This window comes from Periplaneta americana, chromosome 10, assembly GCF_040183065.1.
Source record: "Periplaneta americana isolate PAMFEO1 chromosome 10, P.americana_PAMFEO1_priV1, whole genome shotgun sequence".
In the NCBI taxonomy this organism is placed as follows: domain Eukaryota; kingdom Metazoa; phylum Arthropoda; class Insecta; order Blattodea; family Blattidae; genus Periplaneta; species Periplaneta americana.
Window position 1 is genome coordinate 60290774 of NC_091126.1, and position 14257 is coordinate 60305030.

The 14257-nt window shown below is 36.0% G+C and overlaps 1 protein-coding gene across 15 annotated transcripts in view; it reads left to right on the plus strand.

Moving 5' to 3' along the window:
- Positions 1 to 14257, plus strand: part of Cirl (Calcium-independent receptor for alpha-latrotoxin) — a 1849656-nt gene that overhangs the window by 1709872 nt on the left and 125527 nt on the right. The gene's annotated exons all lie outside the window — the stretch shown is intronic.

Sequence of the window (14257 nt, forward strand, 5' to 3'; positions counted from 1 at the left end):
GCACTTGAAAATGTCTTTATCAAAGTGATAGAGATGACGCATAGAACAATATAATTGCTTACTAAATACGGGCTAGGTAATTATTTGCAACTAGGCGGCAACTCGACAGTTTTTATTACGCGAATTCTAAGTTTGATCTTCAAGACGACTAGCGTAGCGGTGGGTCAATTAATCGGACGGCTTCTTTGAAGGAGACAGGGTTTTGATTGTCATATTCAATATATTATGTGATGGACAAAAGGTTTTTCCTTAATTATATTTCCCTTATCTGATTGCATTGCTTCTCTTCTTCCGTAGTCAACAGAACATAAAAAAATCACTCACGGTATTCGAGTTATGGGAGAAAAATAGCTTTGGCTTTGCTTTCGTGGGCTGGACTTGGTACGGATCGTAGAGCTTATGCTTATATGGGCCCATTTTGCTCCCTATATAAGTGATGATTGTCCAATTATGACAGGTTCGCGAATCCGACGCTCAAAAGTGGGCCATCCTGCCCTTGCCCTGACACAGTTATTCTCGGATGAATACGTGATAAGCCCCGGAACCCAAAGATATTCCTATATCAGCCTCGGAAACCCGTATTACCCACAAAGCTTGACCTCAACATGTTTTTAACTATTACAGATGATAGATGAACATCTTTTTGTGGATATACAGTACAACTCTAATTCTATATTAAGTTCTTTCCAGAAAGAGTCCACCTTTTTTCTTCACCAAGGTTGCAGCGATGTAAGCGCGCTAAGACCCATAATCACGATAATACCACAAATAAGTACGCAGTGTTATATAGTGTAACAATTCGATGGTGTTGAACAGTAACCTCGTATGTAAAAAGAAATTAACACAATAAGATTTCACTTGATTCCCAATAAAGAAATTTTCCCGAAACTTCTGCAAACACATCTTAAGTCAAAGCATGGATACAAACTTCACAAGAAGATATTTAAATATCCTATTATGTCAGACATTTGTTCGATATGTTGTTGTTTAGTTAACTGTCTTAAGAGAGGTCTGAACCTCAAAAGTGACACCAATAAGGCACCTCTTACGAAGCAACTAAGCCAGGAGATAATGAAGTAGGGCGGCCAGTTTCTTGTTCGTTATCAAGATATTTTTTTTCGCTCTCATGTAAAATTGTTTTTTTTTTAATATACGAATATACAAGGTTGCTGTTCAACACCATTGATTTGTTTTAATACTAAACACAAATTGCATCTTTTCCTTTTCTTTTATGAGCTGTATTATATTTAGGACTGAAAGAGTTTCTGACAAACTTACTTGTATAGTTTTACACTGCTCCTAAAGGAAAATAAGTAGTATTTTACAAACGGCTCTATAAGAGTCGTACCTGCAGCATGATTTTTACATAGGGTTTCTTTATTCAGAAGGCTTCCACCGTATATAATAGTCCACAGTATAGAACGTCCATATGATAAAACGTCCATAAGGTCAAAATGTTCATACGGTAAAAGTGTCCATGTACTAAATGTCCATATGACAGAAAGGCTATGTGATAAAATGTCCGTAAGGTCAAAATGTCCCTAGTGTCAAACGTCCATAATGTCTGAATTGAATAGAACACAATAAATTTTATTCCGTAACTCGTACAAATAAGTTATTAATAATCGGAAACCAGAGCCCCCAATTTTAAGATGGTAACCAATACTTTTGAAGTATAAGAGAATTTCTCCATTTTCTTTGTACCTGTTGCAGTTTCTCACAATTTGGAGAATTTGTTTTTGATTCGTCAAATACGTTTCATTCACCGACTCTTTAATTTGTGTATGCCCCCCTCTTGTGGACATTATACTACTATGGACATTTTGACTCTGGACATCAGAGTGAAGTGGACATTATAGAACTACGGACATTTTGACTCTGGACGATTTAACATGGACATTTTGAGGTATGGACATTACAGTATAATCCTGGACATTATGTCTGGTAACCTTCAGAAGTCGTATTTTCGACTTCATATTATGTAAGTACTTTAGTTCAGCTTGTCTTTAGAGTTTCAGTGGAAATTTTAGCCCAGAAGGCAGCGACATTATAAATCGCATGAGAGTATTAATTTTGTACTAATTATCCGCGATACGTTGAAAGTTTTCGCCATTTTAAATTCGACGAATAATTTGCAGTTTTTATTGCATATTTAAAGGCGTCCGCTTGACAGACATCTCTTACAGTACGTGATGTGCTCGGTGCCAGTGCCTAAACTGAACTGAACTGACATCATCATTGTTTACTAAGCCACGGTACGCTTAAGCTTTGGTTTTTTTTTCTGAACCGACGCATGCGAGTTGCGAGGTGCGAGGCGGAGTATGCAAGAGATAGTGAGTGGTTTCTATAACTGCGAGATACGCAGTTATAGAAACCACTCACTATCTTCCGTGTAGTCCGGATTTGTGAGAGGCAGGCCTCGCATCTCGCACGTCGCATGCGTCAGTTCAGAAAAACCAAGGCTTTATTTACGCAGGATTGGAGTCATGTTGTATAGATGGAAACAGGAGTGCCCCGAGAGCTGAGTGAAATACTACATGTAGAATGAATTACAGCATTTATACTTGTCAGTTGTTGTTTACGTGTAATTTAAAACTGCGTAATCTTTCTGTATAATTAAAATGAGAAAGAAAACTGTAAACATTTCGTTTATTCGTGTCACTGAATTGTAATGTCATTGTCAGTTTTTACAGCAAACCTGTACAACTGTTGGATTATAATTTTCATGACTTGTATCGATTATTTTGAGGCTCATCTCCCCACCTCCTTAATTTATTCCGTTACATTAGCTACCAAATTGGACATACACACACTCAGCCATCCATGTAGCAACAAATTAGCTTAATCCGCTGCGGGAAATACGGGGTTCGATTCCAACTTAGGTTACAAATTCTTCGCGCATGCATTTTGTTGTTATGTAGGCTACCTGCGTAGTGTGGGTACGGAAGTTTCATTTTAACTCTCTGATTGTGTGTTGTGATTTTGCCGAAATTTAAATTACAAGTGTCGGGATCCTATAGCGGGCTCGTGTTCTGCAATGTCCCGGAAAATAATCCAAATTGTAAAGATGTATTTGGTAATAGCGTGAAAGCCTGATGTATCTTAACTTAGTGCAGAAAACATACGTTTTTCATTGTGATTTTTTTAATTTCTGTAAAATTTAAGTTATAGGGCCCATCTTGTTTAAAGATAGCTGAAAAGACAACACACAATAGCCTACAATGTTTCAGTCGACATACCAATTTTTACTAAAGGAACCGACATGCTATCTTCGTCTAATAATTGAAGTGGATGTTTAATTGAGGAATAATCTCGTGTTTCATGAACTAAGTTTAGCTTGCACAGCAAATTCGTTTAATTTCTACTGTTCTCAGTTCAACTTCCTTCCTTTTCTTAGCTGTTGATCTCATTTTCTTTATTTTCTTTCATATTCTAACCTTACCATACTGTACCTTGGCTTACCTAACCTATCTTACCTTACCTATATTTACTCCTTACCTTACATGATACATTACTTTGGGACACAAATAAAATTATATACTCTTTATCGTTGTTGTATGTTACTCTTCGAATAAAACAAAAGCTATTTATACTGCTTCAGTCTTGAATCGTACGTTTTCGGAATTGTGCGAACTTGGAAAGAAAACTAGGCGTAATCAAACTGAACCAGTTTGTACCGATTTATTTATTTCATTATTAAATTATTTATTTATCTATTTATCTCTTCATCTATTCATTTATTTATTTATCCATTTATTTATTAAGGTACATGAAACTATCAGTGTTTAAGAATTAATGAATGCAGTAGGTTTCCTTAGAAGAAGTCTCCATAGACATTCAAAGAGGCGTACCTTTTGTGGGGGGAGGGCGTCGGATACCGTAAATTGGACATAGGCTCTATGAATGCAATAGGTTTCTTCAGAAAAAGTCTCTGTAGGTATTCACATAGGCACCATTATTTGAGGTGGTATCGGATACCGTCAGCTGCTTCTAGAATCATTTCAACATTGCAGCCTTCACTTCATCACCTCTCCCCATTTAGAGCGTTCTTTAAATGTCCCAACAAATGAAAATTATATGGCAAGAAATCAGGGCTATATGCTGGATGGTCCAGAGCATTTTGAATCAACGCTTTTTGGTCATCTTTAGACGGATTTGTGATAACAATAGCCATGTTAACAGGCGCTTAACGTTTGTACACTTCCTGTATTTAGAAACAAACACTTCTGGACTGCTCTACGAAAAAGAACTTTAACGCCACATACCACGTGATCATACTTCAAAGTCAGCAGACCACGTGAGGCAGAGAAAGTGGTTTCATTTGTTCGTGCTTTTGCAATTGCCATTTTTGTTGGCATTATATAGATTTTACATTATAACGTCCATATTTCAACTCCGACCTGCCCTGGTGTGTGTAAACCAATTAGGTTTTTTTTTATAGAATTTTCACATATATCCTTCCAGGTCAACCTCTTCGAACTGAAGGTTTTCTGGTATTTCATTCATCCATAGTTTTCTGCACAAAGATAAGTCTTTCACTGCAAACCTTGCATTCTCCAATCTTTTCTATTTGCCGCCTTTTCTGGTAAGAACATTAAGCCGACCAAATCAGGATCATTGTTATAAATAGTACATACTGGTTTTTATATCGCTGTTTGAGGCTGCTTGTAAAACAAAATAAATTCTCTGAAATTTAATAGTGAATTTAAACAAATGGCATATAAGAAATTTATTTGTATTAAAAAATGTTTTAATTTGTATAATCGCAATAAATGGATACAAGTTTTAATTGCAACACAAGGTCCTGTGACCAACATTGTAAATAAAAATTAACCTTATCATGTATTTGAACACCAAATTTCTTCTCCAGCTATTGACCTTTATATAAAAAGTTGTCAGTTAATTCACGACTGTGCCGAAAGTCAGTACACAAGGCTTTCTCTTAATGATTCTTACTTTGCTTGCATAGTAAGCTTAAATTGTTTAATTTATTATGCAGTATAGCTGTGCTATAAATAACCAGGAACTGGATTCTATACACACATCACAGGTAATTATTTGAGCTGTTTAGAGTAACGCTTCATCAAACCTCTTGTTGCAATTTGAAGTGGATTGCATTGCACACTTGGTGTGTGTGGTCTCCTACTAGAGATGTCTACCCGTTAGAACTTGCATTGTTCTTGCTTGGGAAGATAAACTTGTGATGACTTCCTTCCCTCTTTCTGCTTCTTCCCTTGCCTCCTTGTTCCGAACAAATGGAGCCTTGAAATGCAGCTAGCTACTTTGCATACTAAACACTCGGTTCTTTGTTGTATCAAGTAGGTATGCCCATCCTCTGAATAGTGAGATCCTCTTTTGACAGAGTGAAGTCGTGTTATATGCTTTTCAGATCTTCTTTCTGTATGAATTTTGTAAACAAAATGCAATTGGACTTAGTCATGTTCAGATTCATTTAATATACAGTACGTATAGGCCTATTAAGAGTGAAGAAATGTTTGAGTTGAATTTTCGAAGTACAAAATTAAGACTAGGAAATTAAGTGTATAATTCCCATAAATAAATAAATGCATCAGTGTCATAAACTCAAGTATATGGAATAGAAATAGTACGAAAAACAGAGTTATAAGTAATAATAATAGTAATGAATTACTCTTTATCCAAACCCAAGTACATGTACTCTTTTATAGGTATCTTAGACAATACTGCTGTTAGGGTGTATTACGGCCCATATTTTGGACTTTGTTTCATGCTTTGACTGCGTATGTTCTAAGTGTCATGAGTAGGGTTAGGATTTTGATGACATATAAATCATGTAAAAATGTCCTAAAACAATGCATTTATGACCTAAAAATCTTTCAAAAATGCCCTTAAATATGCCCTAAAAATTGATCTTACATAATTGACTTAGTAGGAAAAGAGGTTTTGTACTTCTTAATATTTAGACTAATAATTAAATTAAATTTTACATAATTTTTTCTAAGTAGTACACTTTAATTAATTATTTTACCTGATGTAGTTTCCATGTATGATCGTTCACCTCTGCGTCGGCATGTGGACGCGAGGTCAGCAGTCAGCTGGTCGGTCTTGGCCCTTCATGGGCTGTAGCGCCATGGATTTACTTTACTTTTAGTTTCCATATAGTCTACCACAAGGCCACTCTTATCCGGAATTAGCAGGCATAAAGGAGTCTATATTGAAGGGGTGGTTGGACTGATACATTACATGGGGTGTACTACGTAAAAATGGCAATATTTGTGTAGAAAAACGATTAAAATATTGTACAAAATAATGGGTATTAATGGACAAAATGTGTAAAGAAAAAATCAAAGGAAATAAACATTTTACATTAATAAGGGGATTTATGGCCAAATTTAAATGAAAATGCCTAAAAAATGACCGAATAAAACAAAAAATACTCTTATGAGTTGAAACAGGCAAAAATTAAAAAAAAAAATGTCTTAAAACACTCAGTTTATCACATAACATATAAATACTAAAGCAGCTATGCTTCTGGCTTACTAGAAAAAAGATTCAATTTCTTCAAAATCTTAGCCCTAGTCATGAGAAATTATTCCTCCGAAACATCCACAATTTAAAGCCTTGGTTTTTCTGAATCGACGCATGCGAGTTGCGAGGTGCGAGGCGGGCCTCGCACTTCGCAATTCTCATGCGTCGGTTAAAAAAACCAAGGCTTTAATCTATACGTTGCCTGCAAGGAACTCTGTGGGGGCGAAGAACAAGATAGCCAATAATTTTGCCTACATTAGAGTTACTTTTACGTGTCGTAAATCTTTCGTTCAGACCTCTGGCTTTTTCATTCATTACGACAGAAGTGATGCTATGGTTTTTTTTATGTCCCGTTAAAATTAATTTTCGGTTGGTTTCGTGCCCGCGAAATTGGAATTCGGTGACAAGTATGGCAACTCCTAGATAACGTGAATGACAAAAGTATACTTACTTATCGCTCTGAATTTTGGCACATTTTACAAACTAAAGAGTAATAGGGCCTACTGTGCATTAGAACTTGGTTAATTCTATTTATTAGAGCATTCGATTAAATTTTTTGGCTTTGAAATTCCTATTTAAATCAATGTTTAACAAATCATACTTAATTCCAATTGTCGAAGTTTTCATTTGGGTAATTTTAAGCCAGAATATTATTTATTTCAACTAAAATAGTGTCTAATCTGCAATTATTGTACAGTAATCCAAAAGCGTTTCGTGGTAACCTCGATTATTATTGATTCCAAGAATTAATAGTGATCGGCAGCTAACGGAGCATAAAGGAACCGCTCTTAACAGATTTCGTACTACAATGAGTCCCAGCAAACATTCCGCTGTTTCTGTCGGCCGACCAGCGACAGGTTCCGCCCCCTACAGCAGCTACTTGCATCCGCTAACTCACGGCGTTTCGCCGGTTTAAAACTTAATTTACTTACTGTTATACCACAGTCTAATACTTACAGTCACGCAACTCATACGTATAAAATATGCCAACATTTGACAGCTGGCGCGACAGTAGCCCTCTAGCGGCAGGCAAGTTAAAAGTGAGCACACGACACATGATAACATATCAGAAAACGGGTTTTGCGTAATTTGTTTTATATTTTTATGCTATACAGTATAAGTGTATATGATTCTTATTAATTTTACTTTAGAATCCTAGAAGAATTTCACACGCAGTTAATCTACAAGTTTCAGAAGCTGGGAATAAACGTAATTCTTTCTGCTCCTTACAACTGAATCATGGTCCTGTTCACGTATCATGGTTTGAAATAATATAATTGTTCGTACGTGGATGGTTAATTAAATTCATTCCTAAATATATTTATGAATCATTGGAACTCTATATTTCCTGTGAGAAGAGTCAAAATTAATAGCTTCAAAATTGAAGGGCATATCTCGTAGGGTACATTGCGTGGTGAATTCCTCTCCCTATTTCCTGAGAAAGTAACTATTTTCCATACCGCAAATTGGGGCAAACTCGGCCGCTGAGGTAAACTTGAAAATAAAAAGGGGAAGATTTAAACCTTAATATGACAGACATTGATTTATGAAGTTCATTATTTTTCATTTCTTAAGAACCGGTATTTCCTTTATTATTTTGAGTGGCAAATAGTGCTGATATTATGGTTTAAATGTTTATGGCAAGTTTACCGCATTTTACATTACATTTCCAGTTTTCACACATAAGCTTAATTTTAACTTATCCTACTTATATAATACGTAATTTACATGTCCTTATTGTTAATATGACGTAGGTGAGAACAAATAAATGAACACACAATTTTGTTGAAAAAATTGTGACTTCAATTAACTCAGAAAATCTAGGCCTAATTTTATTTTCAGAGCAGAAGTGGTGTAAGTCAAAATGAGTAATGAGGGTTAAAGTAAACGTTCTTTATAATACAGCGCAAAGTAGCAGTTAATATTGAATTTATTTAAACTATTAGTAGTCAGTGAATAGCACGAAGGATATATTAATTGCTACTTTGCGCTGTATTTTACAGAATATTTACTTTAAACCTCATTACCTAATTTTGACTTACACCACTTCTGCTCTGAACGGCTCAAATAATCACTGGGAATATAAAATCAACACCAATAACAGTCATGCAAATTGTTACAGAAAAGATTGCTTTTTATATTCAATTTAAAAAGGCTATTGAGAACTTAATACGTCTGCCACATGAATCTACACCAACACATCAGAAATTTATCGACACAGTCTGGATTTATTCAAGAAGTGAATATTTTGCAAAAGGATTACAATAATCCATGAATTCTTGAAAAATTAACATCATGATCCCTACTTGAATGCAATATAACGTTCAACTTTTGAAAAATATAAAGAAAAAAAAGACGAATACAAAAATTATGGAATTACTTGCATTAAAAACTTAAGATACATTATCCAAAATCGGAATGGTTACACATTTACACATATGAATTTTGCAAAAAATTAATATACTGTAACAGGTATTTACTTTGGTTTTATTTAAACTCTCCTTCCTGACATACAAATAGGTAACATAACTAATAAATGTTTTATAGAATACAATACGTAGGCTACCTTCAACGTGGATTATTGGTTACGACTGAGTAATGATTTTCTCTTGGTCTTCAGGGAATCTGAAGAACGACAAATTCGGAGATTTAAACTTGTTACTGCAATTTTCGTCATTGCACACATTGCCTTTATTCCGATGCATGATTAAAACGTTATTATAATATCTCTCATCCCTTTAAAGCATATGCTGGCTGAACGAGACTATGACCAGTGCCTTGCCTGCCGCTTGGGCGCTAGTGTCGCGAATGTTGGCAGAAAAAGTGTTGAAGTTTCGTGACTGTATGTATTAGACTGTGGTTATACTAACAACATTCAGTACTCACTCTCCTCACAGTAGCTGTTGGAAGCGTTGCCCATCTTGTGTGATACATAATTCACATAGTCTTAAGAAACTATCGTTCACACGCATTAGTTCCTCTGCAATAATGAAACGAATTCCTGTTCGAATGTTTTTTATGTTCCTCCAGCGTATGATGATTAATTAGACACACTTTGTCAGCGTTCCCAGAAATAAAAGTTACATGGCGTTGGATCTGGGGAACGAACAGGCCATAACCCCTTCTTAATAATTCAACGGCCAAATATACGAATGTTATTAATATAATGAAATAGTTGAAATACTTAATGAAACAAATTAGAGTGAAGAGCACATGTTTAACGTACACATTTCCTAATTATTATATCTCATGATTTTGCAACTTTTTACTGTCTGTATAATAATCTGTTTCAATTCCTTGGAATATTGTTCAAAAGATATTGTTCACCTAATACGCTTCCAGATAAGATGTATTCGTATGGTATTTGGTCAAAAAATTCATAATATGGCCAGGGGGTAAAACACCAATTTCATTATAAAAACCGCGGAGAGGGGGGGGAGAGGGAACGAGCGCTCTACCGCCGCTGTGGTAGGCAATTTGACTGCAAATCCAGCGTACCCGGCCTCGATTCCTGCAAAGGGAAATGACAATTTTACTTCCCTCCGATATGGATTTACATCTGAGGGAGATATAGTCCCGCTTCCCTGGCCGGTAATTTAACTCGGGTTCAGTTATCTGATGTACATACACCCTGTTATTGATTCGTAATGGAGTACCCAAGCAAAATAAATAAGAAATCATAAATAATCCGAAACAAGTACGTAAACCTCTTAACATATGGCTTCTAACAACACAGGACAATATTATAAGATAACGTCCATTCAGTACAAATGAGAATATGAAAGGAAAAAAGTCTTATTTAACGACGCTCGCAACTGCTGAGGTTTACATCACGTTGCCGATGTGGCGGGATCGAACCCGCAAACTCGGGCACAGAAGGTCAGCACTATACCGACTGCGCCACCCAGGCCGACACTTGAGTTAGATAGGCATTTAAGTAAATAAATATATAAGTATACTCTATTTCATCTCAAGGAGTACAGTTCGGTGACTCCTTTGAACACCCACTTACAGATTTATGACTTCCTACACAAACACCTCTGACAATTCCGTCCTGCCCCCTTGTCCGAACATTGCACAGTTGCCACAATCCTGGTGACCCTCGAAATGAGACAGTGAGACTGTCGGGATTCTTGGAATTCGGAAAAGATGCGGCAACTCTGCCTCCACGTGGATTTGACGAGAGCCTGTCAATTCTTCTGAACGAGGGTTGTGATTGGTTACGGACAGGAGAAGACAAAATTTCCGTCACAGTAAGGAAGACGTTTATTTATGACAGCCAATTAGTAGGGGGCAGTAGAAGTTCTGTCGGCAAAGTCCTTTCTGTGAAACTGCACTCCATGAAATAAAATACAGTATAAATGTTTATATGTTTACGCAATGAAAGTTTTGTTAGGGAACGAAATGGAATGTATGGTATGGGGGGACACTATGGCCCAGGACTGCGACCTCTTACGATCTATTGCGCTAACCCTCAAGCTAGGCGCATTCCCAAACCCACACCGGTTGACTACACTAAGGTTCGCTGCGTACCCAAGTTTCGAGCAGGCAACCACCTCGTCCACCTCCGTGCGTCACCAGCCGGCGGTCGGGGAATTCTATGGAATGATAACGAAATGGAGTAATGGTGACGGAATGATGTAGATGCCTAATATGAGGAAAAATGATTAATATTATTTATATTCTTGTCTATTATATTTGTATTATTTAACTAGCCGTACCCGTGCGCTCCGCTGCACCTGTTAGAAATAAATATGAAGTAATTACATAATTAAAATAGGACGTTTGATCCAGGGAACATTCGTGTTTGATAGAAGGATAAATCGTTTAATATGTTATTTAATTTAAATTGTATTTAAATAATTAAAATGCGAGCATTTTGGTCCAGAGAGCACTCAGAAGTTACGGTAATAATATTATAGCATTATGTCCATCTAGAGAAACTACACTTTCCAATGGTGAAATAATAATTAATTATACAAATCGGTTAATTTAGCTTTCGATATTACTTCATACAAACACAGAAAGATTCTCTGTAGGCTATGTTTCATAGCTTTCGATTGTTGTTTGTCCAAGGCCCCTTATAGACGTAGTCATTTGTTTTCATTTCATTACACCGCCTTAGATGGCATTGCATTTTAATTTTAAAACTCATTTATCTTATTATTAAATATCAGTCCTATCAAAATTTTTCAAAGAATAAAACTTATCGGAAATCATTTTTAAAGAAACTTTTATTATGTAACATATTTCACAAAAATCAATAATAAGCGAGATATTTTGATTTATTTAATTCAGGCCCCCTTATAACCCCCCTTTTGAATAACGTATTTTGAATGTCATGTACCCTAAAATCTAAGATACAGCGAACTTAATTTATATTCCAATTTTCATATAAATCGGTTCAGCCATTATCGCGTGAAAAGGTAACAAACATCCAGACAGACCTACAAACAAAAATTTCAAAATAGCGATTTTCGGTTTCTGAGTGGTTAATTATATATGTTAGGACCAACTATTTTTGGGAAATCGAAAATTACCAGAAAAATTTCGGCTACAAATTATTAGTATAGATTCTATAAATCATTTTTCATATATCTCAGTTAAATTATTAACATAAAACATAATTAATATAAAAATTATAAATTGCCAACTGGGACTTTGTTCGCCACAAAAAAAAATCCCATACCTGACCGGGACTCGAACCCGGGCCACCTGTGTGCCATGCCGGAGGTCTGACCACTCAGCCATCGCAGGGGTTTTTGTTAGGGAAAAAGTATTCCATTCACGTTTCTCTGCGCATCCTGTAACGGCGAGAAATCCCAGAGTTTCTTTCATGTTCTGTGAGAGACGCCTGCATCCATGAAACGATTACAGACGTTGCATATGTTATCCTTGCAATTTTTTTTCGCCCTTCTGTTCTCGTCTCTACGATTTCCTATTCGATCGTCCATGCAGTGTCAGTCAAATCCTGGACGAGGAGGCTGGAGAGGAATTGCGGGATTTATTCTTGTCTTTATCCCGTAAATCCACGGGCGCCGCTTCTCTCCAAACACGTTTCTAATGGAAATAAAACCTCCTCACTCACCCGCCCGCTTGACGAGTTGGTTTTCTTCTGATACGCACGAAGTTCTCAGCACAACTCTCTCTTTTCCCGATGGAAGCGGAATGTCCTCCGTTGCAAATATGCCCAACTTGTAACAAGCGGCTCTTCCACGGCCGGTGCCTCCAGATCAGCAGCATGTCTTCCTCCGCAAATCTCTGCTGGAGTTCGATATTTTGGAGAAGAACCTACCTTCAAATTTTTTATGCTCGACCATGCCGAAATGTAGTAATTATACACCTGGTAGCAGCCCTTTAATGGACATCATTAAAGTACTCCTATTCATTAAAGTTCAGGTGTTCCACCATTCAGAAAATACCATTGTAGCAATATGAAAGCGCAAGTATCGATTATTCTGGGATATGCAATCGAAAGACAACTAGTTCTGTTACTATAATAATTAGCGTTAATTGTAAATAATATTCAAATAAATTCAATTTGTCATCTCGTTTTTCAATGTCTAATTCAATTTCAAGGTTATATCAAGATTAATGTTTATTTTACTCTCTAGATTATATCAAGGTCAATGTCGACATTTGTTTCTCGAAAAAAATCAATACTTTCGCGTCTGCGCACATCTCACAATTTACGAGGTATTGCACAAGGTCAGTTCCGCTCCTCAGTCAGATAAGAATTACATGAATACTTATGAATAATTTCAAGTTAGAAATATGGCCGAGCATAAAAAGTCTTACGAAACTTGACTATAATGGTAATTAAGACGCTTGTATGAAAATTATGAAACTCGCTTGCGCTCGTTTCATAAACATACTCGCGTCTTAATTACTACCATTATAGGCTCGTTGCATAATGTACTATTATTTGATTGAAGACCATCTCTTGTTGACCCTAACGTTCCAAATCAGCTATTTTCACTTGTGTTTTAAATAAATACAAAACCTATAGGCAGTAGGGTTGCCACCTTGAAGAAGTCAAAAGTCGGGACACTTAAAGTGGCCAGTATTCCATTTTACAAATTAAACTTTAGAAACTTTAAATTAAAAATAAACTACAAATACTATATTAAACATTTCTAGAGATATTGAAATGAAATGTTTACCTTAGTATGAACTTGATGCCTTGTACAAATCATGCGGCTGAGACCGGAGAATGTTTTACGCAAAAAATGTTCAATAGATATAGTTTTAGCACTTGATGCAACAGAAAGTTCATGTTTTTTCACCTATTTACACTGTAACAGAAACTCGTAATTGTGTTTTAATTTCGAACAAGGTCGCCTCAGCATATATTTTATTTTTTTTTACACATAAAACATATTTTGAATTTTTAAATGTAAATACATAATTTGAAATATTCACATAAAACACATAAAAGTTAAGTTTTCATCAAACAGTTTTCGACAAAAGCCCCATTTCAGATTATTCATCACCCGAATGTTCAGTGCAGTTGCTTAGACGAGATATGTGGCACTGTATCTCGGAATTGCCTATCTGTGGACCTGCAGGTCTGCTCTTTCACCACAAGCGATAAGAGCTGTCACCACAAAAAATTGTACTGTAACTAACACACATAAACATTGATGTGTCATTTAGTAGTATCTTGTAAGTTATCATATCGCTGATTCAGGAAGCATTTATAATTTCATAAACATGAGTTGTCTCTTGTTCTCATTTTCAATCATAAACA